This window comes from Bufo bufo, chromosome 4 (genome assembly GCF_905171765.1).
Source record: "Bufo bufo chromosome 4, aBufBuf1.1, whole genome shotgun sequence".
Lineage (NCBI taxonomy): Eukaryota > Metazoa > Chordata > Amphibia > Anura > Bufonidae > Bufo > Bufo bufo.
In genome coordinates, this window is record NC_053392.1 from 126301101 (window position 1) to 126327691 (window position 26591).

The 26591-nt window shown below is 40.3% G+C and overlaps 1 pseudogene; it reads left to right on the plus strand.

The window, feature by feature from the left end:
• LOC120999049 overlaps positions 1–24515 on the plus strand; it is a 90431-nt pseudogene extending 65916 nt beyond the window's left edge.
• Positions 24516–26591: the final 2076 nt, after the last annotated feature.

A 26591-nucleotide genomic window follows, 5' to 3' on the forward strand; every position in this document is an offset into this window, starting at 1 on the left:
TACTCGGATTAAACGTTTGATCTGTCATCTACGTTCTATTACAAATAAAATATTTACATTTGCCATCTCCACATCATTGCATTCAGTTTTTATTCACAATTTGTTTAGTGTCCCAACTTTTTTGGTATCCGGTTTGTACATTAAAAAGCATTTACATATTAAATAACATTAAATAGCATTATAGAACAAGAATAGTTAGCAAATTCCCTACTATAGTGTAGTGCATATTCACAGTTGGGTACTTTGTTGGTCTCTTCAGCTTCCTGTTGATGATCAGTGCTATGATAGAGGTTCCTGGCCAAAATAAGTGTTTCACAGACACATAGGGGCATATTTACTAATTGTATAAAAGGACATAAATAGTGGCTTGGGCTGGATGATAAATTTGGTGCATGGCTAACCAATCTTGTCTAAATTTATACCAACTATTGCTTAGTATAAATTTAGGTAGATCCAGGGTAAGCTCAGGTACTGGATGAGACCTTTCTAGAATTCTTATTGTATAAAAAACTGTTATAATAGGCGGTCAGAATTATTAACCCCAACTGATCCATACAGATATATGCTGGTACAAACCGGATTCCAAAAAAGTTGGGACACTATACAAATCGTGAATAAAAACTGAATGCAATGATGTGGAGGGGCCAACGTCTAATATTTGATTCAGAATAGAGCATAAATCACGGAACAAAAGTTTAAACTGAGAAAATGTACCATTTTAAGGGAAAAATATGTTGAATCAGAATTTCATGGTGTCAACAAATCCCCAAAAAGTTGGGACAAGGCCATTTTCACCACTGTGTGGCATCTCCCCTTCCTCTTACAACACTCAACAGACGTCTGGGGACCGAGGAGACCAGTTTCTCAAGTTTAGAAATAGGAATGCTCTCCCATTCTTGTCTAATACAGGCCTCTAACTGTTCAATCGTCTTGGGCCTTCTTTGTTGCACCTTCCTCTTTATGATGCGCCAAATGTTCTCTATAGGTGAAAGATCTGGACTGCAGACTGGCCATTTCAGTACCCGGATCCTTCTCCTACGCAGCCATGATGTTGTGATTGATGCAGAATGTGGTCTGGCATTATCTTGTTGAAAAATGCAGGGTCTTCCCTGAAAGAGATGACGTCTGGATGGGAGCATATGTTGTTCTAGAACCTGAATATATTTTTCTGCATTGATGGTGCCTTTCCAGACATGCAAGCTGCCCATGCCACACGCACTCATGCAACCCCATACCATCAGAGATGCAGGCTTCTGAACTGAGCGTTGATAACAACTTGGGTTGTCCTTGTCCTCTTTGGTCTGGATGACATGGCGTCCCAGATTTCCAAAAAGAACTTCGAATCGTGACTCGTCTGACCACAGAACAGTCTTCCATTTTGCCACACTCCATTTTAAATGATCCCTGGCCCAGTGAAAACGCCTGAGCTTGTAGATCTTGCTTAGAAATGGCTTCTTCTTTGCACTGTAGAGTTTCAGCTGGCAACGGCGGATGGCACGGTGGATTGTGTTCACTGACAATGGTTTCTGGAAGTATTCCTGAGCCCATTCTGTGATTTCCTTTACAGTAGCATTCCTGTTTGTGGTGCAGTGTCGTTTAAGGGCCCGGAGATAACGGGCATCCAGTATGGTTTTACGGCCTTGACCCTTACGCACAGAGATTGTTCCAGATTCTCTGAATCTTCGGATGATGTTATGCACAGTTGATGATGATAGATGCAAAGTCTTTGCAATTTTTCGCTGAGTAACACCTTTCTGATATTGCTCCACTATCTTTCTGCGCAACATTGTGGGAATTGGTGATCCTCTACCCATCTTGGCTTCTGAGAGACTCTGCCACTCTGAGAAGCTCTTTTTATACCCAATCATGTTGCCAATTGACCTAATTAGTGTTATTTGGTCTTCCAGCTCTTCGTTATGCTCAAATTTACTTTTTCCAGCCTCTTATTGCTACTTGTCCCAACTTTTTTGGGATTTGTTGACACTGTGAAATTTTGAATCAACGTATTTTTCCTTTAAAATGATACATTTACTCGGATTAAACGTTTGATCTGTCATCTACGTTCTATTACAAATAAAATATTTACATTTGCCATCTCCACATCATTGCATTCAGTTTTTATTCACAATTTGTTTAGTGTCCCAACTTTTTTGGTATCCGGTTTGTACATTAAAAAGCATTTACATATTAAATAACATTAAATAGCATTATAGAACAAGAATAGTTAGCAAATTCCCTACTATAGTGTAGTGCATATTCACAGTTGGGTACTTTGTTGGTCTCTTCAGCTTCCTGTTGATGATCAGTGCTATGATAGAGGTTCCTGGCCAAAATAAGTGTTTCACAGACACATAGGGGCATATTTACTAATTGTATAAAAGGACATAAATAGTGGCTTGGGCTGGATGATAAATTTGGTGCATGGCTAACCAATCTTGTCTAAATTTATACCAACTATTGCTTAGTATAAATTTAGGTAGATCCAGGGTAAGCTCAGGTACTGGATGAGACCTTTCTAGAATTCTTATTGTATAAAAAACTGTTATAATAGCATTTTAATTCCATGCTGTTTGCAATGTTTGGATGTCTTTTAAATGCACATAGAGGATCCATTTTGCCTAGTTGTTTGATCTAACGTCACACAGAGCGCCTGAGAAGCGTCTGCGATGCGGAGAGAACCACACGGCCCTTCAAGACGCACTAGTATACAAGAAAACCATTACAAACTGATTCGTTTTTCTCTGTGAATTGTTAATAGCCATGCGGTAAGCAGCTTACAGCGCCTGAATTAAAGCATATGTTATAGTCCAAAGCAGCATGCTTGAAATGTGACACAGTCATTGGCACACAGGCTTAAAGGGGTTGGTCACTTTCTGCTTACTGTCGACCAATGTCTTTGTGAGATGATTATATAGCACTTACTAATATAGTCTTTGTTGAAATGCCCCCTTGTTTAAAAGTATTTTGTGCTGTCCACACAGAGGTCCTGTCCATAAGATGGCCACTGACGGAGGGTCACTTGACCAGGGAAATCACCTCCATGTGATGTCTCCTCCATCACACTGCACCTGCACTAAACTCCCAACACTACAAGGGAATACAGCAGGTGCAGTGTGTTGGAATGGAGGAGGCATCACATGGAGGTGATTTGCCTGGTTGTATGGCCCTCCATTATGGACAGGACCTCTGTGTGGACAACACAAAAGACTTTCTAAACAAGGGAGTATATCTTATAAAATATACAAAATGGTGCAGAATTTTAACGAAGACTACATTAGCAAGTGCCAAATGATCATCTCACAAAGATTTGGGTCAACAGTAGCCAGAAAGTGGCATGCTGCGGTATTTTCTCCCGCCAAAAAACGTAAGAAGGACTGAACTGAAGACATCCTGATACATACTGATCGGAATGCTCTCTATTCAGAATGCATTAGGATAAAACTGATCAGTTTTTTTCCCGGTATTGAGCCCCTAGGACGGAACTCAACACCGGAAAATAAAAACGCTAATGTGAAAGTACCCTTAAAGGGAATCTATCACCTCAATTTTGGACTATTATCTACAGTACTACATGAGAAGTGCTGCAGATATGGAGTCCAGATCACAATTTTTTATTTTCATACTGCCTCCCTTTACCCCTCTGTCAGCACTCAAAGCTATACTGAAAAACTCCATATCTGCAGTACTACTCATGTATTACTGTAGATAATAGTCCAAAATTGGGGTGACAGATTACCTTTAAAGGGCATCTGTCAGCAGTTTTGTAGCTATGAAACTGGCTGACCTGTTGCATGTGCACTTGGCAGCTGAAGGCATCTGTGTTGGTCCCATGTTCATATGTACATGCATTGCTGAGATAAATTATGTTTTAATATATGCAAATGAGCCTCTAGGAGCAATGGGGGCGTTGTCATTACACCTAGAGGCTCTGCTCTCTCTGCAACTGGCGCACATTACCCACTTTGATTGACAGGGCCAGGCATGATGACATTTTCACTGTGTGGTCCTGTCAATCAAAGTGGAGAGGGTGCAGCAGTTGCAGAGAAAGGGAAGCCTCCAAGTTTAATGACAATGCTCCCTTTGCTCCTAGAGGCTAATTTGCTATATTAAAGCTTAATTTTGCTCAGCAATTCAGGCACATATGAACATGAGACCAACACAGATGTCTTCAGCTGCCAAGAGCACATGTAACAGGTCAGCCAGTGTCATAGGTACAAATCTGCTGACAGATGGCCTTTAAGATGCAGATATAGTTGAAAGTGGCTGTGATGCTGCAGGGAGCCCTGTTCAACTGTGATGCAAGTGGCATGATGATAATGTAATTCCACCACCTGGCCAGAAGACATCAGTGCAGCAGCAATAGGAACATCGAGAGGCAGAGGCAAAGCTAGGGGTTAAGCACACAGGAGTCAAAACACAGCTGAGGCCTAAGTAAGCGCCCAACCCAGATAACACCAAACCAGGACCACGACCAATATTACTACTTAGTGACTGAAAAATATTACTATACTATTACTGAAAATACATGCATACAAAGATGAATATAACCCCTATACAAAGACCAATATTAACCCCATACAGTGAACAAATAGCTGTACATATTTATGTTACACAGGTTCTCTGCTCAACATACATAAGTGATTACATTGTAGTTATATCCAGTGACCTATAGTTGACACACATGTTCTCTAATTGGATTTACTCACTTATCTCTTCCATCCGGCCTGGACCACCAAGATGACTTTCTTTGACACCTCACTTTTCCAACATCCACCCTAGCTTACCCTAACCTATACATATTCTCTATCCTGCAGATACACCAAATTCTGTACCTGTTGCTACCCCAATTGCTGTACCAGCTATGTTGCATGTTGCCCCCATATAATGTACTTCATTAGTAGTGTCATAAGTATAATTACCGCTCCAGACCAAAAATAGTGCCACATAGACAGTGCCCCCAAATATAACAGTGCCAGATTGTTACAATGGATAGTAAAAGTGTCAGATTGTGTACCCCACACAGTAATATTGCTGTATACAGTAATAATGCCCCTTTTGTGCCCCCCACAAGGTAATAATGCCCCTTTGGGTCCCCTTATATAGCAGTAATGCCCTTAAGAACCCCTTTCAATAGCAATAATGCCTCTTAGTGCCCCCTTAAATAGTAATGGTGCCCCTTGGTGCCTCCTTAAATGGTAATAATCCTTCTTAGTGCCCATTAAATAGTAATAATGCCCCTTATTGCCTAGTTTTAGCCACACCCCTTCCCCAAATAAACCTTTTACTCACCTTACTGAACAGTCAACATCCTGGTGCAGTTGGCATGATGTAGAGACGTCATTGAGGCACTTGTGTTAGGATACTAATATCCCTGTTTTGCCCTGGTGTATTGTAGTCCACAAACCTAAAGTTGAGTGTGGCCTACAAGATAGAAAATAGTCAGGCAGGGAGAACATTGTTCCCTGCTCCACCACAGAGTTGCGGACGCCAATACAGTTGAAAGTGGAGCCCACCCGGGGATCTCCATTCTTCCTCTGGTGGGCCCCACCATGTGAATGTCCCCAGGGCCGTCACTCCACCTCCACTCTAGCCATCTATGTCCTGTCAAGAGGTAAGCGTTCTTTACTAGGGGAGTGGTGGGAGTTACTTGTTTTATTTGTGCAAAATCACAGAACTACCAAGTCCCCAATTATAGGATACACTAAACAAAATCAGTGCAGTGTGAATACCCTTCTTAAGTATGACTTTGGTCAAAATCCACTAAAACAACCTAATAACCCTGCAATTAATTAGATATATGGTTAATCAGGCTTTGATCCAGCAATAACAAGTCAGTATAGTCATTGTACTAAAATTACTTCTCCGATGTTTGGTTGTGATTTTTATTCATTACTCCATGATAGTGATACCATATGCTTCAGGTAAGGTCCTCTATAATGGTGGGATGCACATATCTGCATGTATTAGGTGCCATTATCTAATGGACCCATGAGAATCGAACGGGCTTAGTAGCAGAGTTCAAAGAACCTATAGCTAAAATGGGAAATGCATTGGAAGTTGAGGCAAAGTACAAGACTGAGGGTCTTGTTACTAAAAGGGAATACAGGAATCACAATAAGGGAAGCCACCAACAAATGGTGCAGTCCTTTCTGTACTGATTAGGGACCGTTCACGCACAACCACGCCAAAATTCTGATGAAAAAAAACACGCCCTTTCTACAGCCCATACATCTCAACGGGAGGCTTCACTGAGGATTGTGGATTGGTGGCTTATAGCTGTGGCCGTGCCTAGAAGGGATATGTCTGTAGTCTGTGTGGCCACCGCTTGGAGCTGCCGCTCTACGATCCTCAGCCTCCCATTGAGATGTATGGAAGACAGAACAAAGGCGTTGTTTTTCGGTGTAATTTCAGCATGGTTGTCCGCACCAAAATGCCACTATGTAAACGTTACCTTACTCTGCTTTTAAGCAGAGGTATCCGAGGGAGATGTTAGGAATAGTTTTGTCAACCTTGTTTAACAATGGATGAGGGCCTGAGGACACATTGCCATAGCAGGTGGGCTCACACTATCTGATCAATTTGTGCGCTAAGAATCAAATTTATAATTACAGCAGAATGTTTTGCATCTTTTATATTTGTTTGCTTCTGCATTGCAGTCATAGCTTAAAGGCACCTGTAGATTACTTCACTTTGTTAGGAGGTGCTGACTAATTTTGCTCTCGGTATCAAACCAGCTCATGTGTAGCTCAAATACTATAAACTGAGAGTCTTTCTGTCTCTTTCAAGGGATGAAGTTGAAAGAAACTTGGAGTTCCTTGGTTTGCTCATACTGGAAAATCGTCTCAAACCAGAGACTAAGCCTGTCCTAGAGGAACTGAATGCTGCCAAAATCAGGACTGTTATGATTACAGGTGAAATAGAATACTTTCATTAAAATGCAATAGTCAAGCTGCATGTATAATTGAAACCTACATAAAATTTTGCAGGAACATAGAACAACTGTATTGTATACACGACTGCCTAGATTTTTCCACAGTACAATTATGAAACCGTTAGTATAGTTTTGAAAACTTGACCTATTTAAAAGAATTAGCTAAACATGTCTGCTTTTTTCCTATAATGGCCCCACACCTTTCCATGGGTGGTGCCAGGTACTCCACATCAGCTCCATTAAAGTGAATGGAGCTGAGCTGTAAGACCACACCCAACATGTGGACAGATGTGGGGCTGTATTTGAAAGAATCAAGCCTATTTTAATCCTGGAAAAATCCCTTTAAAGGGGTTATCCCATGAATAATCAAAAAAATTTAAATCAGGCATCATATAGGACATGACTAATAAAGCTAGAACCAGCCCTGTACCTCACATGGATCCAGAGATCTCCACATTCGTTGCTCTGCTCTGCTAGAGCTCAAGGGGAGTGTTTTTTTCTGCTGCAGCTAAGGGGCCTGCCCATGCTCTCCCTTTCACAGTTTAGGAGGCAGTTAAAGGATGAAACTGAGCATGTGCGACCATCTCAGTGAGCAGGACAAAAAAATACGAAAAAGAACGTACAGCAGGTGGTGCTACACAGATTTGTTTTATTGAATAACTCAATGGCTATACAAATTTTTTAATTTCATGCAATTACAAAACTATTCAGATCCAGGTGCTGGTTTGAAAATTGCAGAATATTTTTGATGGGACAACCCCTTTAAGATTATGCTGTTACCAAGCTCTTTGGTAACAATTTATACAAGCATTCAGTGGATAGACTAACTACATGGAATCTGGGATTTTTTATACTGATCATTCAAACCTCCACCTTCGGGTGCATTCACATGACCATATGTATTTTGCAGTCTGCCAAAATATGGGTGACATCAGTGCTACATCCATTTTATTTTTTTGCGGACCCATTATAACAATAAACAAGTATAGGGCATGTTCTATCTTTTTTTGCGAGACTATGGAACGGACACACTGATGTTGACAGCACACAGTGCACTGTCTGCATTTTTTGTGGCCCCATTGAAATGAATGGGTCCCCATCCGATCCGCGAAAAATTCAGATGCAGATGAAAAATACGGTTGTGTGAATGGGGCCTAAGTTCAGGGAATCTGCGACTTCAGGAAAGCCCTAATAAGTACCATAATACATGTACAGGACACTTACTGCAGACTCCAGACCAGTAAGTTGGATGTCAATACTCACCCCTATCCCCACTCTAGACGCCCAAAAACTGGCTTTTTTTTTACAAGCCTTTGGCTTGGCTATTTTTCTTTGTGGTGTCCAAAGGCTTGTTAAAAAGTCAGTCTCATATGCAGCAAGTTTTAAAAGGTGGCACCAGTAAGATGGTTCTCTTTCTTTAGGAAAAACCTCTTTGCAGGTTAAAAAGAAAAAATTGGATCCAAAGGTAGACGTTATTATTTTTAATGACTAGGGACGAGCGAATCTGAACTGAAGTCTGGGTTCAGTGTTTGGAAGGTTTTTGAATTACTTTATGGTTTTCCGTTATAACATGGCTATATCGGAAAATAATGGACTTCTTTGACCTGAAGTTTAGCCAAACCCAGTGAAACCTGAACTTCCACGGCTTCGTTCATCCCTATTAATCACAATTATATTCCAGTTTTATATTTTTGGTCAATTGCAGAAGTTCAGTGTGCTGGTAAATAGCATGACACCTGTAAGGTTGTGCATGTGTTTTAAATGGTACAAAATGTACTTAAATGCTAAATATCTTTATATAGGTGATAACATACAAACAGCAACTACAGTTGCAAAGAACTGTGGAATGATTCCTGAGGGCAGCAAAGTTATTTTGGTGGAAGCACAAGCTCCTAATGGCAGTTCCCCAGCTTCCGTCACCTGGAATCTTCTGGAATATCCACAGAGTGGAAAAAGTGATAAATTATTACAGGTACGGTAAATGTTTTGCTATGTTTACCTGTGTTCAAAAAATGGTATATGGCATAAACGACTCAAAACACTCTGTTCTCATGTACCTGGTTCTACAACACATTCATGATATATCTATTTTTTCTATCTATCTATCTATCTATCTATCTAGATCTGTGATGTTTTAGCTTTGACAAGTAATTTATCTAATTTTAAAAATTTAAAAATTGTGTGCATTACCAGGGAATATCCATCAATTTAGAAGATGATTCGGATGACAAAATTAGTGATTATCATTTTTCACTGAGTGGGAAGACATATGAAAATTTGGAGAAACACTTTACCGACTTGTTACCAAAGGTAAGTGTCAAATGCAAAAATAGCAGCCTTTTCAAAGCATATACATTGTCTAGCAAAGATCTTGTCTGCTTGACAACTGCTGGAATATCATAGGCTTTCATTGCGCTGGCCCCCCATTCATTGTACACAGACTCTATTCCAGGAGGAATTACCTACAATATGTTTACTCTGTGTTTGTGGCCTCCATACAAATTCATTAGGTGTAAACATGATTATTTTTGGGCACAATGTACATTATCAAAATGAGATGTGTGTGCTCTGTAGAAACGTCATTATAGCGATTAAACAAAGAATTTGAACATTCCAGAATAATTGTGTAAGGTCATAATAATAATAATAGTGTTGAGCGAAGATACAAATTTTCAGGGAAAATTAAATACGCTGCAAAGCCGAATTTCCTCGTACTTGGATTTTAACTGAAATAGTGTAAAAAACAACAACAAAAAAAAAACATACTTAATTCATCTATTTGCTCGCGACGGTCTGGCTGCTACCATCTTGATTGAAGATCACCATGTGACGTATGAAGTCACCACGCCGCCCGGCGTGATGGCATCATCACGGGCCGCTTGAGATTTCACACTATATCATCAATCTAATTTAAATGTAATTTTTATTTTTTATACTCTGTTATTACAGTTAGATTCCTCAATCAGCTATGAACGCGGCATATGAGGGGTACAATAATGGGGAGCGGTACAATACCTGTCATTGCACCCACTACTTACAAAGAAATGCGCTTCGTGACAAAGTAATTCGTTAAAAAGCTAATAGTTTGGTAAAATTCGGTGAGGCAGCCGAATCGAATTTTTGAATACTTCGCTCATCTCTAGTCATAATTATATGGAACCTGCTGCTTTAATTGCATGTTCATGATCAAGGTCAAACAATATACAATAAATACCCAGAGGAATTATTTATTGTTCCCTACAGGACTATACATATAGGATATTTATAGTCTCAAGTAATAGAATTGGTAGCTCAGAGTCCATGCACATTCCTTTATGCTCTGGATATATGTATCCATCTTTATCTTAGCTTGGGGTTGTCCCACGAAAACTATTCTACAGTTTTCAAACCAGCATCTGGATCTGAATACTTTTGTAATTGCAAGTAATAAAAAATTTAGTATAACTACTGAGTTATTCAATAAAATGTATCTGTATAGCGCCACCTGCTGTTTGTTCTTTTTCTTATTTCTTTGTCCGGCTCCCTGAGATGGCCGCACATGCTCAGTTTCATCCTTCAGTTTTATCCTTCCCGCAGCAGAAAAGAGACCTCCTTGAGCTGTCAGCTTGATATAAATCTAGCAAAGCAATGAAAGGGGAGATCTCTGGATCCATGTGAGGTACAGGGCTGGTTCTAGCTTTGTTATAAAGAGATTGTCATGTACTATATGATGTCTGATTTTCATTTTTTACATTAATCATGGCATAACCTCTTTAGGGACTTCAATTGCTCTCGAAACAAATGCAATAACATATTTTGACATGCAAGCAAAACCCTTAATAGCCAGCAAATTCCATCATAACCACTGGGTGGCCACACATAGACACACATATGATAGGCATCATGGGAAAGATTATTGCAAAATCATGTTATTCGAAAACGCTGGTCATTTGACACCACACACAGGTATGTTGATCCAATAGGAAGGGTAAGGAAGGACATACCTGTACATTGCTATTTTTAGGTGATATTTTTCATTAGTTTTAAAACCAGTAACTAACCAACATCATTGTTTTTATTTTTTCCACAGATATTAATGAATGGCACAGTTTTTGCAAGAATGTCTCCTGGGCAGAAATCGGGAATTATAGATGAATTTCGAAAGCTTGAGTAAGTGTTATGTATAGAAAAATTATACAGAACCAAACTAGTTGAATACTGCATGTAGTGCATATGAGATCCAATAAACAGAAGAAATAAAGGAATCTTTAGATGAAGGCTATGGGGTCGTGGGGGACTGAACTCTTCTTCTTTCTCATCCTGATTTAAAAATACTGCATGCAGCCACCACTAGGTGGAGCTTAATGCAAACAGATGATTACATTAACTGTGTAAGTTCCTATGTACTTTGCTCCCTCTAGTGGTGGCTACAGGCAGTCAGCTTTGTAGTAGAAATGATATTTATGAAGTACTTGTTCCACTTTACTGACATACTGCTCGGATAAAATGGATGAGGCCAAAGAGAGCCTCTAGGTTTAATGGCAACATTAGTACTAGAGGTTCATAAATACAATCTTTCTCAGCAATGCGAGCACATATGAACATGGGACCAACACAGATGCCTTGAGCTGCCAAGCACACATGTAACAGGTGTCATAGACACAAATCTGCTGACAGGTGTCCTTTAAAAATTTTGTACATTTGTACTATGTGTTCAATGACATCCAAGATATGCTATGGTAAAAGTGAAGAAGCTACAGCTCCTCTCCAAGGACCTGCCAGTTCTTAGGAATAAGAAAGCAGTGATTAATCATCTGTATTGACAGCTATTCCTAGAAGTTTAAACTTCTCATTTACTGTATCAAGCGTTTTAAATATATAATATTCATATCCGGCTAATTTTCTTTCAGTTTTTGTCTGTGGAAATAAAATGACAATCTTCTGTGTTTTCCAGCTACTATGTAGGGATGTGCGGAGATGGCGCTAATGATTGTGCGGTAAGTGCACACAAGTTTAACAATAGTAATAATAGTTCAATATACCGTAGGAATTATAATCATCATTATGCTGTTCTTTTAGGCTCTGAAAATGGCCAACGCTGGAATTTCATTGTCAGTGGCCGAGGCCTCAGTGGCTGCTCCATTTAACTCTCACGTCACTAATATTAAATGTGTCCCAGAATTACTCAAGTAAGTAATCATCCGAGAACTGCTTTATTTTGCAGTTTTATTGAGAGCATCCATCAATAATAGGCATGTCTTTTTTCAACTATATTCATTATACTAGAAAATATAACTATATATAAAAACGTTTATGCATTCACGAACAATACGGACCGGCTCAGGGTGCGTTCAGTGAAATTTGCACCATTTTGCAAGCAAGTTCAGTCAGTCTTGTCTGCGTTTTTCGCGCGCGTGAAAAAAAACTGAAGGTTTACAAACATCTCATAGCAACCATCAGTGAAAAACGCATTGCAACCGCACTTGCCTATGAATGCAATGCGTTTTTCACTGAAGCCCCATTCACTTCTATGGGGCCAGGGCTGCGTGAAAAATGCAGAATATAGAACAGGCTGCGTTTTTCACGTACTGCAGAACTGATGCAGAACCATTGAAATGAATGGGCCAGGATTCAGTGCGGGTGCTATGCGTTCACGTCACGCATTGCACCTGCGCGGAAAACTTGCTCGTGTCAAAGGGGCATAAGGGTTCGGCCACACGTTGAGTTTTTTTTTTTTTCGTTTTTAAAGTCAAAACCAGGAGTATATTCAGACTAGAGAAGTAGTCTTTAATATTTTCTCTCTCTTTTATGATCCATTCCTGATTTTGATTTTAAAAACTCCTGCGGGTGTGGCTGTAGCCTTATACTTCTGTGCTTTTGAGATACCACAATACTTTCCTTTTGCATCATGTTTTAAAGGTTCCTTTTTTCTAACTGTGAACAAAATAAAAATCAGTAACTGAAGAAGATGCAGAATCTAACCTTATTCTTTTCATTTTCCAGGGAAGGACGGGCAGCCCTTGTCACTTCTTTCTGCATGTTTAAATACATGTCTATGTTTGGATTAATTGAGTATATTAACACTTTAATCCTCTACTGGGTAATTGTTTTAACTGTTTTAATTGTTTCTACTAATATTTCTACACCATTCACATTGTTTTAATGAATATTTGTCAAATAAGGAATAACATTTTAAGGCCTCTTGCACCTGAACGTATTTTGTTTCTGTGTCTGTTCAGTGTTTTTTGCCGACCGTATACGGAACTATTTATGTCAATGGGTCCACAAAAAAACTGAAGTGACTCCGTGTGCATTCCGTTTCCGTATTTCCGTTCCGCCAAAAAATTGAACATGTCCTATTATTGTCCGCATTAAGGACAAGGATAGTACTGTTCTATTAGGGGCCAGCTGTTCCGTTCTGGAAAATACAGAATGCACACGGATGTCATTCGTATTTTTTGTGGACCGCAAAATACATATGGTCGTGTGGAAGAGGCCTTATACTAATAAATAATTATTAAGATGTCTAATTATATCCAAGCATCATGTCAACACATTGTTCATTTGTGTCTTCCAGCAACTAAACATCTTTGGAAATAATCAGTTTCTTGTTCATGACTTTGCAATCATGTTTGTCATTTTCTTAACAAGTAAGTACATCTTTCAATGTCTTGTTACATACAGTACATAGCACAAGGTATGAAAACATTTTGTTCTGATATTAAACAAAGAATTATGAAATGTGTTAAATATTAGGGGCATTTTACATTTACTCATCAAATCTCATGATCCCTTCAAATTTAGGCTTACTAAATATATTTAAAATAATAACATTTTGGGTTATTATCATTCCTAGGCCTCATGTCCGTGGCCATATTAAGACGTGTCTGCACCTGTTGGATCTGCTGCAGATTTTTCTGGTGGGTTTGCACAAGTAAAATCTGCAGCAAATTATAGCACAAGGCAAGGCTTTAAGATTTTACACATCCCATCCACATGCTGTGGAGGCTTTCTTTGCATAAAAATGAGCAGTGAGTTTTTAAATTTGCTGCATGCTCCTGTTGCTGATTAGTTATGGAGTTTCAACACATATTTGACCACTTCCAATGAAGCAGGAGTAAAATCTGTGGTAACTTCATAGCACAATCTTCAGCAAATGTAACACATGGGAATTTTGCTGAAGATTGTAAGTGGATTTTAACATTATCTGACAACCTGCTGGACATTATAGCTCTGTACAAACTGGGAGGTGGACAAACTTGTAGCATGACACCCATGGGAGACCTACATAACTTCACTTTTATGAACATGATTTTTTTTAAATACTAAACTTGACAAAAAAAATGTTGTAAACTCTTATATGCTGTAGTACAAGGCTGTAGGGTCCCCAAGTAGAGGTTATGTATACACAGCTTGGCTGTATTTAATTAGGCATTGAGGGATCTTCCCTTGCTTGATCTAGTTAGAACTACTTAACCACCTCAGCCCCCAGTGCTTAAACACCCTGAAAGACCAGGCCACTTTTTACACTTCTGACCTACACTACTTTCACCGTTTATTGCTCGGTCATGCAACTTACCACCCAAATGAATTTTACCTCCTTTTCTTCTCACTAATAGAGCTTTCATTTGGTGGTATTTCATTGCTGCTGACATTTTTACTTTTTTTGTTATTAATCGAAATTTAACGATTTTTTTGCAAAAAAATGACATTTTTCACTTTCAGTTGTAAAATTTTGCAAAAAAAAACGACATCCATATAGAAATTTTGCTCTAAATTTATAGTTCTACATGTCTTTGATAAAAAAAAAATGTTTGGGTAAAAAAAAAATGGTTTGGGTAAAAGTTATAGCGTTTACAAACTATGGTACAAAAATGTGAATTTCTGCTTTTTGAAGCAGCTCTGACTTTCTGAGCACCTGTCATGTTTCCTGAGGTTCTACAATGCCCAGACAGTACAAACACCCCACAAATGACCCCATTTCTGAAAGTACACACCCTAAGGTATTCGCTGATGGGCATAGTGAGTTCATAGAACTTTTTATTTTTTGTCACAAGTTAGCGGAAAATGATGATTTTTTTTTTTTTTTTTTTTTCTTACAAAGTCTCATATTCCACTAACTTGTGACAAAAAATAAAAAGTTCTATGAACTCACTATGCCCATCAGCGAATACCTTGGGGTCTCTTCTTTCCAAAATGGGGTCACTTGTGGGGTAGTTATACTGCCCTGGCATTCTAGGGGCCCAAATGTGTGGTAAGGAGTTTGAAATCAAATTCTGTAAAAAATGACCTGTGAAATCCGAAAGGTGCTCTTTGGAATATGGGCCCCTTTGCCCACCTAGGCTGCAAAAAAGTGTCACACATCTGGTATCTCCGTACTCAGGAGAAGGTGGGGAATGTGTTTTGGGGTGTCATTTTATATATACCCATGCTGGGTGAGAGAAATATCTTGGCAAAAGACAACTTTTCCCATTTTTTTATACAAAGTTGTCATTTGACCAAGATATTTATCTCACCCAGCATGGGTATATGTAAAAAGACACCCCAAAACACATTCCTCAACTTCTCCTGAGTACGGGGATACCAGATGTGTGACACTTTTTTGCAGCCTAGGTGGGCAAAGGGGCCCATATTCCAAAGAGCACCTTTCGGATTTCACTCCTCATTTTTTCCTGAATTTGATTTCAAACTCCTTACCACACATTTGGGCCCCTAGAATACCAGGGCAGTATAACTACCCCACAAGTGACCCCATTTTGGAAAGAAGACACCCCAAGGTATTCCGTGAGGGGCATGGCGAGTTCCTAGAATTTTTTATTTTTTGTCACAAGTTAGTGGAAAATGATGATTTTTTTTTTTTTTTCATACAAAGTCTCATATTCCACAAACTTGTGACAAAAAATAAAAACTTCCATGAACTCACTATGCCCATCAGCGAATACCTTGGGGTGTCTTCTTTCCAAAATGGGGTCACTTGTGGGGTAGTTATACTGCCCTGGCATTCTAGGGGCCCAAATGTGTGGTAAGTAGGTAAATGACCTGTGAAATCCGAAAGGTGCTCTTTGGAATGTGGGCCCCTTTGCCCACCTAGGCTGCAAAAAAGTGTCACACATCTGGTATCTCTGTATTCAGGAGAAGTTGAGGAATGTGTTTTGGGGTGTCTTTTTACATATACCCATGCTGGGTGAGATAAATATCTTGGTCAAATGCCAACTTTGTATAAAAAAATGGGAAAAGTTGTCTTTTGCCAAGATATTTCTCTCACCCAGCATGGGTATATGTAAAATGACACCCCAAAACACATTCCCCAACTTCTCCCGATTACGGAGATACCAGATGTGTGACACTTTTTTGCAGCCGAGGTGGGCAAAGGGGCCCATATTCAAAAGAGCACCTTTCGGATTTCACAGGTCATTTTTTACAGAATTTGATTTCAAACTCCTTACCACACATTTGGGCCCCTAGAATGCCAGGGCAGTATAACTACCCCACAAGTGACCCCATTTTGGAAAGAAGACACCCCAAGGTATTCGCTGATGGGCATAGTGAGTTCATGGAAGTTTTTATTTTTTGTCACAAGTTAGTGGAATATGAGACTTTGTATGAAAAAAAATAAAAATAAAAAAAATAAGCATTTTCCACTAACTTGTGACAAAAAATAAAAAATTCTAGGAACTCGCCATGCCCCTCACGGAATACCTTGGGGTGTCTTCTTTCCAAAATGGGGTCACTTGTGGGGTAGTTATACTGCCCTGGCATTTTCCAGGGGCCCTAATGTGTGGTAAGTAGGTAAATGACCTGTGAAATCCTAAAGGTGCTCTTTGGAATATGGGCCCCTTTGCCCACCTAGGCTGCAAAAAAGTGTCACACATGTGGTATCGCCGTATTCAGGAGAAGTTGGGGAATGTGTTTTGGGGTGTCATTTTACATATACCCATGCTGGGTGAGAGAAATATCTTGGCAAAAGACAACTTTTCCCATTTTTTTATACAAAGTTGGCATTTGACCAAGATATGTCTCTCACCCAGCATGGGTATATGTAAAATGACACCCCAAAACACATTCCCCAACTTCTCCTGAGTACGGCGATACCAGATGTGTGACACTTTTTTGCAGCCTAGATGCGCAAAGGTGCCCAAATTCCTTTTAGGAGGGCATTTTTAGACATTTGGATACCAGACTTCTTCTCACGCTTTGGGGCCCCTAGAATGCCAGGGCAGTATAAATACCCCACATGTGACCCCATTTTGGAAAGAAGACACCCCAAGGTATTCAATGAGGGGCATGGCGAGTTCATAGAAATTTTTTTTTTTTGGCACAAGTTAGCGGAAATTGATATTTTTAATTTTTTTCTCACAAAGTCTCCCGTTCCGCTAACTTGGGACAAAAATTTCAATCTTTCATGGACTCAATATGCCCCTCACGGAATACCTGGGGGTGTCTTCTTTCCGAAATGGGGTCACATGTGGGGTATTTATACTGCCCTGGCATTCTAGGGGCCCTAAAGCGTGAGAAGAAGTCTGGAATATAAATGTCTAAAAAATTTTACGCATTTGGATTCCGTGAGGGGTATGGTGAGTTCATGTGAGATTTTATTTTTTGACACAAGTTAGTGGAATATGAGACTTTGTAAGGAAAAAAAAAAAAAATTCCGCTAACTTGGGCCAAAAAAATATCTGAATGGAGCCTTACAGAGGGGTGATCAATGACAGGGGGGTGATCAATGACAGGGGGGGTGATCAATGACAGGGGGGTGATCAATGACAGGGGGGTGATCAATGACAGGGGGGGTGATCAATGACAGGGGGGGTGATCAATGACAGGGGGGGTGATCAATGACAGGGGGGTGATCAATGACAGGGGGGTGATCAATGACAGGGGGGTGATCAATGACAGGGGGGTGATCAGGGAGTCTATATGGGGTGATAACCACAGTCATTGATCACGCCCGTGTAAGGCTTCATTCAGACGTCCGGATGCGTTTTGCGGATCCGATCCATCTATCAGTGCATCCGTAAAAATCATGCGGACATCTGAATGGAGCTTTACAGGGGGGTAATCAATGACAGGGGGGTGATCACCACAGTCATTGATCATGCCCCTGTAAGGCTTCATTCAGACGACCGGATGCGTTTTGCGGATCCGATCCATGCATCAGTGCATCCGTAAAAATCATGCGGACATCTGAATGGAGCTTTACAGGGGGGTGATCAGGGAGTCTATATGGGGTGATCACCACAGTCATTGATCATGCCCCTGTAAGGCTTCATTCAGACGTCCGGATGCGTTTTGCGGATCCGATCCATCTATCAGTGCATCCGTAAAAATCATGCGGACATCTGAATGGAGCTTTACAGGGGGGTAATCAATGACAGGGGGGTAATCAATGACAGGGGGGTGATCAGGGAGTCTATATGGGGTGATCACCACAGTCATTGATCATGCCCCTGTAAGGCTTCATTCAGACGTCCGGATGCGTTTTGCGGATCCGATCCATCTATCAGTGCATCCGTAAAAATCATGCGGACATCTGAATGGAGCTTTACAGGGGGGTAATCAATGACAGGGGGGTGATCACCACAGTCATTGATCATGCCCCTGTAAGGCTTCATTCAGACGACCGGATGCGTTTTGCGGATCCGATCCATGTATCAGTGCATCCGTAAAAATCATGCGGACATCTGAATGGAGCTTTACAGGGGGGTAATCAATGACAGGGGGTAATCAATGACAGGGGGGTGATCAGGGAGTCTATATGGGGTGATCACCACAGTCATTGATCACGCCCCTGTAAGGCTTCATTCAGACGTCCGGATGCGTTTTGCGGATCCGATCCATCTATCAGTGGATCCGTAAAAATCATGCGGACGTCTGAATGGAGCTTTACAGGGGGTTGATCAATGACAGGGGGGTAATCAATGACAGGGGGGTGATCAGGGAGTCTATATGGGGTGATCAGGGGTGATTAGGGGTGATCAGGGGCTAATAAGGGGTTAATAAGTGACGGGGGGGGGTGTAGTGTAGTGTAGTGGTGCTACTTTACTGAGCTACCTGTGTCCTCTGGTGGTCGATCCAAACAAAGGGGACCACCAGAGGACCAGGTAGCAGGTATATTAGACGCTGTTATCAAAACAGCGTCTAATATACCTGTTAGGGGTTAAAAAAAACACATCTCCAGCCTGCCAGCGAACGATCGCCGCTGGCAGGCTGGAGATCAACTCTCTTACCTTCCGTTCCTGTGAGCGCGCGCGCCTGTGTGCGCGCGTTCACAGGAAGTCTCGCGTCTCGCGAGATGACGCGTATATGCGTGACTGTGCGCAGCGCTGCCACCTCCGGAACGCGATCCTGCGTTAGGCGGTCCGGAGGTGGTTAATACCGTATATTTGTATCCTTTTTGTATTCTACTGAAAGTCAAGATTCCTTGGCAGGTCCCCTAAAATACATGCCAGTGGCAATGACTAATAAGAAGTAGACTTTAAAGTCTACATTTTTTATTTATTTTTAAACCCCTGTGCCCGGTAGGACTTGTGAATAAATCTATACTAACCTGCTCCATTCCAGCTTTGTGGCATCTGGGCTGTCTACACTTGACCTCCAACCCCCATCTATGTGGAAGTTAATAGATGGGGGCTGGAGGTCCAGTGTAGACAACCCAGAAACCACGAAGCTGGAATGGAGCAGGGACTTCTGAAGCCATTGACTGACCTTGTGTTACCACTTGGGGACATGCGACCACTGAAGCCAGTAATTGGTTGCAGCAATAATCATGGCCCAGTCCATGCAGAGGTTAACAGGTAGAGACTGGAAGACTGATGAAGATAGTACGGGAGCTATGGAACTGGAACAGAGCGGTTAGGTATAGATCTCTTCACAGGTTTGACTGGGTAGGGAGGGCAGCATAAAATAGTGACAGAAATGCTGATTTTAGTGGTGTGTTACTCATGAGCTAAAAGTAAGTGGTTGCTGAGAACCAGCATCATAATCATTGCAGACTGAGCCTGGAAAAGAGTCAAATCTACTTGAGAAGAGTCCTGGTTATACATAATCTCCTGCTCTCCCCCATCTGCTGATGACTGGCAGTTCTTTCCTAGAGATAAAGGGAGAAAAATAGGTAGAAGACGGTCAGTCATCAGCAGGCGGGCGGGAGAGCAGGAATTCATGAACAACCATGACTCTCAGGCAGATTTGACTATTTTCAAGGCCTGTGCTGCAATGATTAAGATGCTGGTTCTCGGCAACCATTTACTTTTAAATGACAGACCGCTGAAATCAACTCACCTGTCTCTAATTTATGTTGCCGTTAGTATGGGCAGCATAAAGTTGATGACAGGTTCCCTTTAAGGACTCTGAATTTAATTAGCATTATTGACTTTATTAAAACTTTAGACCTACTGGCCATTAATATACAAACCGGATTCCAAAAAAGTTGGGACACTAAACAAATTGTGAATAAAAACTGAATGCAATGATGTGGAGATGGCAAATGTCAATATTTTATTTGTGATAGAACGTAGATGACAGATCAAACGTTTAATCCGAGTAAATGTATCATTTTAAAGGAAAAATACGTTGATTCAAAATTTCACGGTGTCAACAAATCCCAAAAAAGTTGGGACAAGTAGCAATAAGAGGCTGGAAAAAGTAAATTTGAGCATAACAAAGAGCTGGAAGACCAATTAACACTAATTAGGTCAATTGGCAACATGATTGGATATAAAAAGAGCTTCTCAGAGTGGCAGTGTCTCTCAGAAGCCAAGATGGGTAGAGGATCACCAATTCCCACAATGTTGCGCAGAAAGATAGTGGAGCAAGATCAGAAAGGTGTTACCCAGCGAAAAATTGCAAAGACTTTGCATCTATCATCATCAACTGTGCATAACATCATCCGAAGATTGAGAGAATCTGGAACAATCTCTGTGCGTAAGGGTCAAGGCTGTAAAACCATACTGGATGCCCGTGATCTCCGGGCCCTTAAACGACACTGCACCACAAACAGGAATGCTACTGTAAAGGAAATCACAGAATGGACTCAGGAATATTTCCAGAAACCATTGTCAGTGAACACAATCCACCGTGCCATCCGCCGTTGCCAGCTGAAACTCTACAGTGCAAAGAAGAAGCCATTTCTAAGCAAGATCCACAAGCTCAGGCGGTTTCACTGGGCCAGGGATCATTTAAAATGGAGTGTGGCAAAATGGAAGACTGTTCTGTGGTCAGACGAGTCACGATTCAAAGTTCTTTTTGAAAATCTGGGATGCCATGTCATCCGGACCAAAGAGGACAAGGACAACCCAAGTTGTTATCAACGCTCAGTTCAGAAGCCTGCATCTCTGATGGTATGGGGTTGCATGAGTGCGTGTTGCATGGGCAGCTTGCATGTCTGGAAAGGCACCATCAATGCAGAAAAATATATTCAGGTTCTAGAACAACATATGCTCCCATCCAGACGTCATCTCTTTCAGGGAAGACACTGCATTTTTCAACAAGATAATGCCAGACCACATTCTGCATCAATCACAACATCATGGCTGCGTAGGAGAAGGATCCGGGTACTGAATTGGCCAGTCTGCAGTCCAGATCTTTCACCTATAGAGAACATTTGGCACATCATAAAGAGGAAGGTGCAACAAAGAAGGCCCAAGACGATTGAACAGTTAGAGGCCTGTATTAGACAAGAATGGGAAAGCATTCCTATTTCTAAACTTGAGAAACTGGTCTCCTCGGTCCCCAGACGGCTGTTGAGTGTTGTAAGAAGAAGGGGAGATGCCACACAGTGGTGAAAATGGCCTTGTCCCAACTTTTTGGGGATTTGTTGACACCATGAAATTCTGATTCAACATATTTTTCCCTTAAAATGGTACATTTTCTCAGTTTAAACTTTTGTTCCGTGATTTATGTTCTATTCTGAATAAAATATTAGAAGTTGGCACCTCCACATCATTGCATTCAGTTTTTATTCACGATTTGTATAGTGTCCCAACTTTTTTGGAATCCGGTTTGTATTATGCGCTAGGAAATTATGTATGATCATGTATGATATCGCAAACATAATAGACGTAAGTTCTTCATGTGATCTTGTACATTTTCTGCAGTGAGTTCGACACCTGCCTATCATAAACTTGCACCATACAGACCACCAGGACAACTGCTTTCTCCATCTATGCTGTTTTCTGTGGTATACAATGTGCTGTTCACAATAGCTATGCAGACATATGCATTTCTAGTAGTCCAGCAGCAGCCATGGTACAGCAGCACTGATATTTACAGGTAAATATGTGGAATTGCTAGTTACTGAAAGATTTCTGCTTCTGTAAAATGCAATCTTAGATAAAGGGCAAGTGGTCTTTTAAATTATTACCTTATTCAGTTAAAATGAGCTGTCACCTCTACTGGCATTTCTGTTTTAGTAATTACGTTTATTCACCATGAAATTATAATTCTTCAGAATCTTTTCTTATAACCCAAAATTTTGTTTTTCTGTCTGTTTTTCATTCTGGAAATGTATGAATAAACTGAAATTAGGGCATTACTGTTCCCCTTGTAAATGGGGCATTGTTCTTGTGATCATTGAGGATTCCAGTGATAGGACTTCCTCCGATCTAATAGTTATCACCTATTCTGTGGATAGGGAATAACTTAAAACAACCGGAATACCCCTTTAACTTTGCATACTGTATCTATAACAAAGAATTAGTGGTGGAACATGCAAAGCAACTGACTTTTACTTATATTGTTACTAGCGCCTGTGAGCCTGGAAGATCGAGACTGAATCATACCCACGAACCAATCCCAAGGACATCAAAGATTAACTACCCAAGCTTTGAGAACTCGACACTGTGGCTGCTCACTGCTGTACATTTTGTGATCTTGGCCTTTGTGTTTTCTAAGGGGAAACCCTTCCGACAACCACTGTATACAAATTGTGAGTGAATATACAGTACAAGAAATAATATAAGAGGATTACAGCAGCCATTGTACATTATTATTTTAATCTGTTAATCTTTTAAATTAGAGTGTCTAGGTTAGCTTTGGTCCTAAGTGGCTAGATAACTAAATACTATTCTTTTTTCTTTTTTAGATATTTTTGTGGCAACACTAATAGTAGAGTTTACGCTTACCTTGTTCTTCATATTTGCTAACTTCAAGAACATGTATGTTGTTTTGGAGGTAAGCACTTTTATAACAACATAACCACTTATTGCTTTACTATAATATATTCTTTCTGATTGTTTTAAAGCCTTTCATCATCTGCATATTATAAGTGTGTGATTTCCTTTACAGCTTGTCTGCACACCCACAAGCTGGAGAATCCACATGTTAGTAATGCTCATTATATGTCTTGTTGTCTCATTTACGGTAGAGGTCAGTATCATTCTAAATATATAATAATATATATGATATGATGATCTTTTTTTTAAGTTAATGGCCATAAAATGTTGCCAATCAATATGTAATACAATAATATTATTTAAATGTGCTTAACAACATGAACATGCAGTTGATGATAATGAATGAATTGACAATATCATGTATAGCTATAAAACAATATAAATAATCCTGAAAAAGTAGGGTGAATTCATCCCCTGTCTATTCAAACACAAAGAATTACAACAAGTAACTATGATTCAATACATACAAGGGTAAAAATGCAGCAGAGGTGTAGCTAGGCTTTCCTGCACCCAAGACAAGGATTCAGATATGTAACCCCCCCCACGTGCCACTCAAATTTACTTAAAGAGGGGTAAAAAAAATTTTTTACACTAAGCCACTGCTATATCTCTACCCAATGGAAGAATGGAAAACTAAACGGTGATGTGAACTTAGCCTTACTGTGATAAATGAATGCCTTAAAGGGCTGTGAACCCGGACATATCCCTGTCTTCCCCCACTCAGCCCCTCTGACATGAGTATCGGAGCATTTCATGCTCCGATGCTCTTTCTTGCCCTGCGCTGAATTACGCAGGGCAAGAGCTTTTTCTGCAGATCCGGTGATGTACCGGGTCACTGCTAGGCAGAGACTTCCGGCCAGCAGTGAGCCCGGCGACATCACCGGCACTAATGGGAGGGTTTTAGTGTTGCCCTAGCCTGTAAGACGTTACCGGGAACACTGCTAGGCAGAAGCCTCCGACTAGCAGTAGCAAAGGAGAGGATCTAAGCATGAAAGCATGAACCCAGACAACCCCTTTAAAAAGCCATAGTAATTTATTGCAATTAATTTTTATATATCAATAGAAAACACTAAAAGTAAAATAAAATGGCATAGTACAAATTACAAGGGAATTTTAAATTAGAAGTAATTTGTCCTGATTGTACATTTGATATTTACTGTAGGTAGCTGAAATAAGCTACTGCTACAAAGTAAATTACAATATTTTTTTTTAAATGTTTTCTTCAGGAATTCATTCTAGACAACAGAACTCTATGGTTGGCGTTGAAGAGATGTCTCAAGTTAAAACCTAGTAGCAATTATAAAAAATTAAGGGCAGTTTTAGAAGAGAACAAACAGTGGCCACCCATTGGATCTACAATTTATGCAAAGAGCACAATGGCCGATGGAGATTCCAATGCGTACTCCAATCCTGCATTTCAAAGTGACAAACTTTAGAATGGAAATAAAGACATAAAGATGTGCAAGAAGTGCAAACAAAAGATCCATTTTAGTTACCTCACATGAAGCCGGCATTATAGACGCAGCAGAAAAGCCAAAGTGTAATTGGTACTTCTTTAAGGAAGCATTATTGCCACTCACGGTTGTCATGCTTTTAAAGGTTTATTAGCAGATGTGTGTCTGATTTTGTAATGTTGGGACCTTTCAGGGCAGTTGTGTAGACTGTCTCATGTAAATAAAGTTTAACCATTTTATAATAAAAAGTTACTTATCTTACAAGAATATTTGCCATTTCTTTCCTCCCTGCTATAAAGATGGTTACACTTTACACATAAGTTAGAACTGAGTAAATCAATTCAGATTAATTCTGATTATCACAAAAATTAATCCGCCAAACAAATCCAATGTTTTTGCCATTCGCTTCCGAAGATTTTTGCAAAAACTGTGCCCAGTGCCATATTACTGTGAAAAATGGCAGGGAAAACAGGAAGGAGGAAGAAGATGAAGGATCTCATGACACTGGGAGGAAGTGGGGGAGAGGGCTTGCCCTGATTGGCTCAGAAGCTGACAGACAGCCTGATAAGCTAATCAGGGACAGTATAGAGACAGGTCCTTCTGATCAGAGGGAAAAAAAATCATTTTTTTCTCAATCGTGGATGTGATAGGATGTGTTGTAGCTGTGTGTGACAAAAACAGCTGCAGGCACAACCCTATTACTAGGGACACTATTGGGAGAATATGGAGATATACAGTAAGTGGGAGGATTTTAGAGTTTAATTACAAAAAGAATAGAAAGTGAATGCGGTACTGGTCACTGTTTATCATTACAAAAAACTACCACCAACTCATATTTTTCTGTATGAACACCAAGCCAACTTTTTTTTGTAAAAAAAAGTTTCTATAGTTCATAGATGTTACGCCCGTGTGTGGGAGGGAGACACCACATCGGATAAAGAAGGAGAGGGAACAAGGAATAAAACCTGAAAGCTAGGGAAGAAAGGAGGACACCTCCTAGTCAAATCCCTAGTCACAGTCCTGACTGGCTAACAGTATGAACAGACCCCAAAGGTAGGTTAGTTCATATGTAGGAGTACCTGGAGTCCTAACTCACCCTATAAGACCCTGGCGATAGTGACAGGACTGAGACTCCTGTTTGTGTTTCCTTTCTGGAGGAACAGGTAGTCTGCCTCAGGCTTACGACAAAGGGCAGGGGAAAAACAAGATAAACACAGATAAACCAAACCAAAATGCAAAAGGGAAAGGAAACACTCAACTTTCCAGTAGTTTTGGCAGCAACAGGAATTCAGCCAGGAACCAAACACCAGCAGACTACATATACTACTGAAGCTATAAACCGCACAGTATTGTAGGAGAAGCAAATATAAATAAGGAAAGTTAAATGACCACAATAGCAACACCTGGAGGTTAGAGGTGTGGCCAGTATCAAAAACAACATAGACGCCTATTGATCCACAAGGAAACCTGTCAGATCAAAGCAAGTGTTGCCAGTCTCACAGATCTTCTGTCACCCATTGTCGCGAGGACATCCGTATGTCTTGGTACGTCCGTGACGATAGGCTTTTTGCCAGCACCCCAATTCTGCTGCAAACAGTGCGCAATTGCCCTTTTTCCCCTAAAAAACATAGCATGAATCATTAGTGAATGCATACATGTGTCTGCACGGCTTATGCCCGTTAGATAGTGTCATTTACTAAGTCAAGATTTGGGTGTGATTAACCTCCCTGGCAGTCTGATTATGTCAGTAATTTTGTACCCGAAGCAGTACATTGTTTTGCATGGAAATTTGTTGTTTTATATTGTAGGCCTGTAAATCTTAGGAATTACTCACTTAACCACTTGCCATCTGAGCCATTTGCCCCCTTCCTGACCAGGCCAAATTTTGCAAAACTGACATATCTCACTTTATGTGGTAATAACTTTGGAACGCCTTTATTTATCCAAGTCATTCAGAGATTGTTTTCTCGTGACACATTGTACTTCATTATAGTCATAAATTTGAGTCAAAATATTTCACCTTTATTTATGAAAAAATCCCAAATTTACCCAAAAATT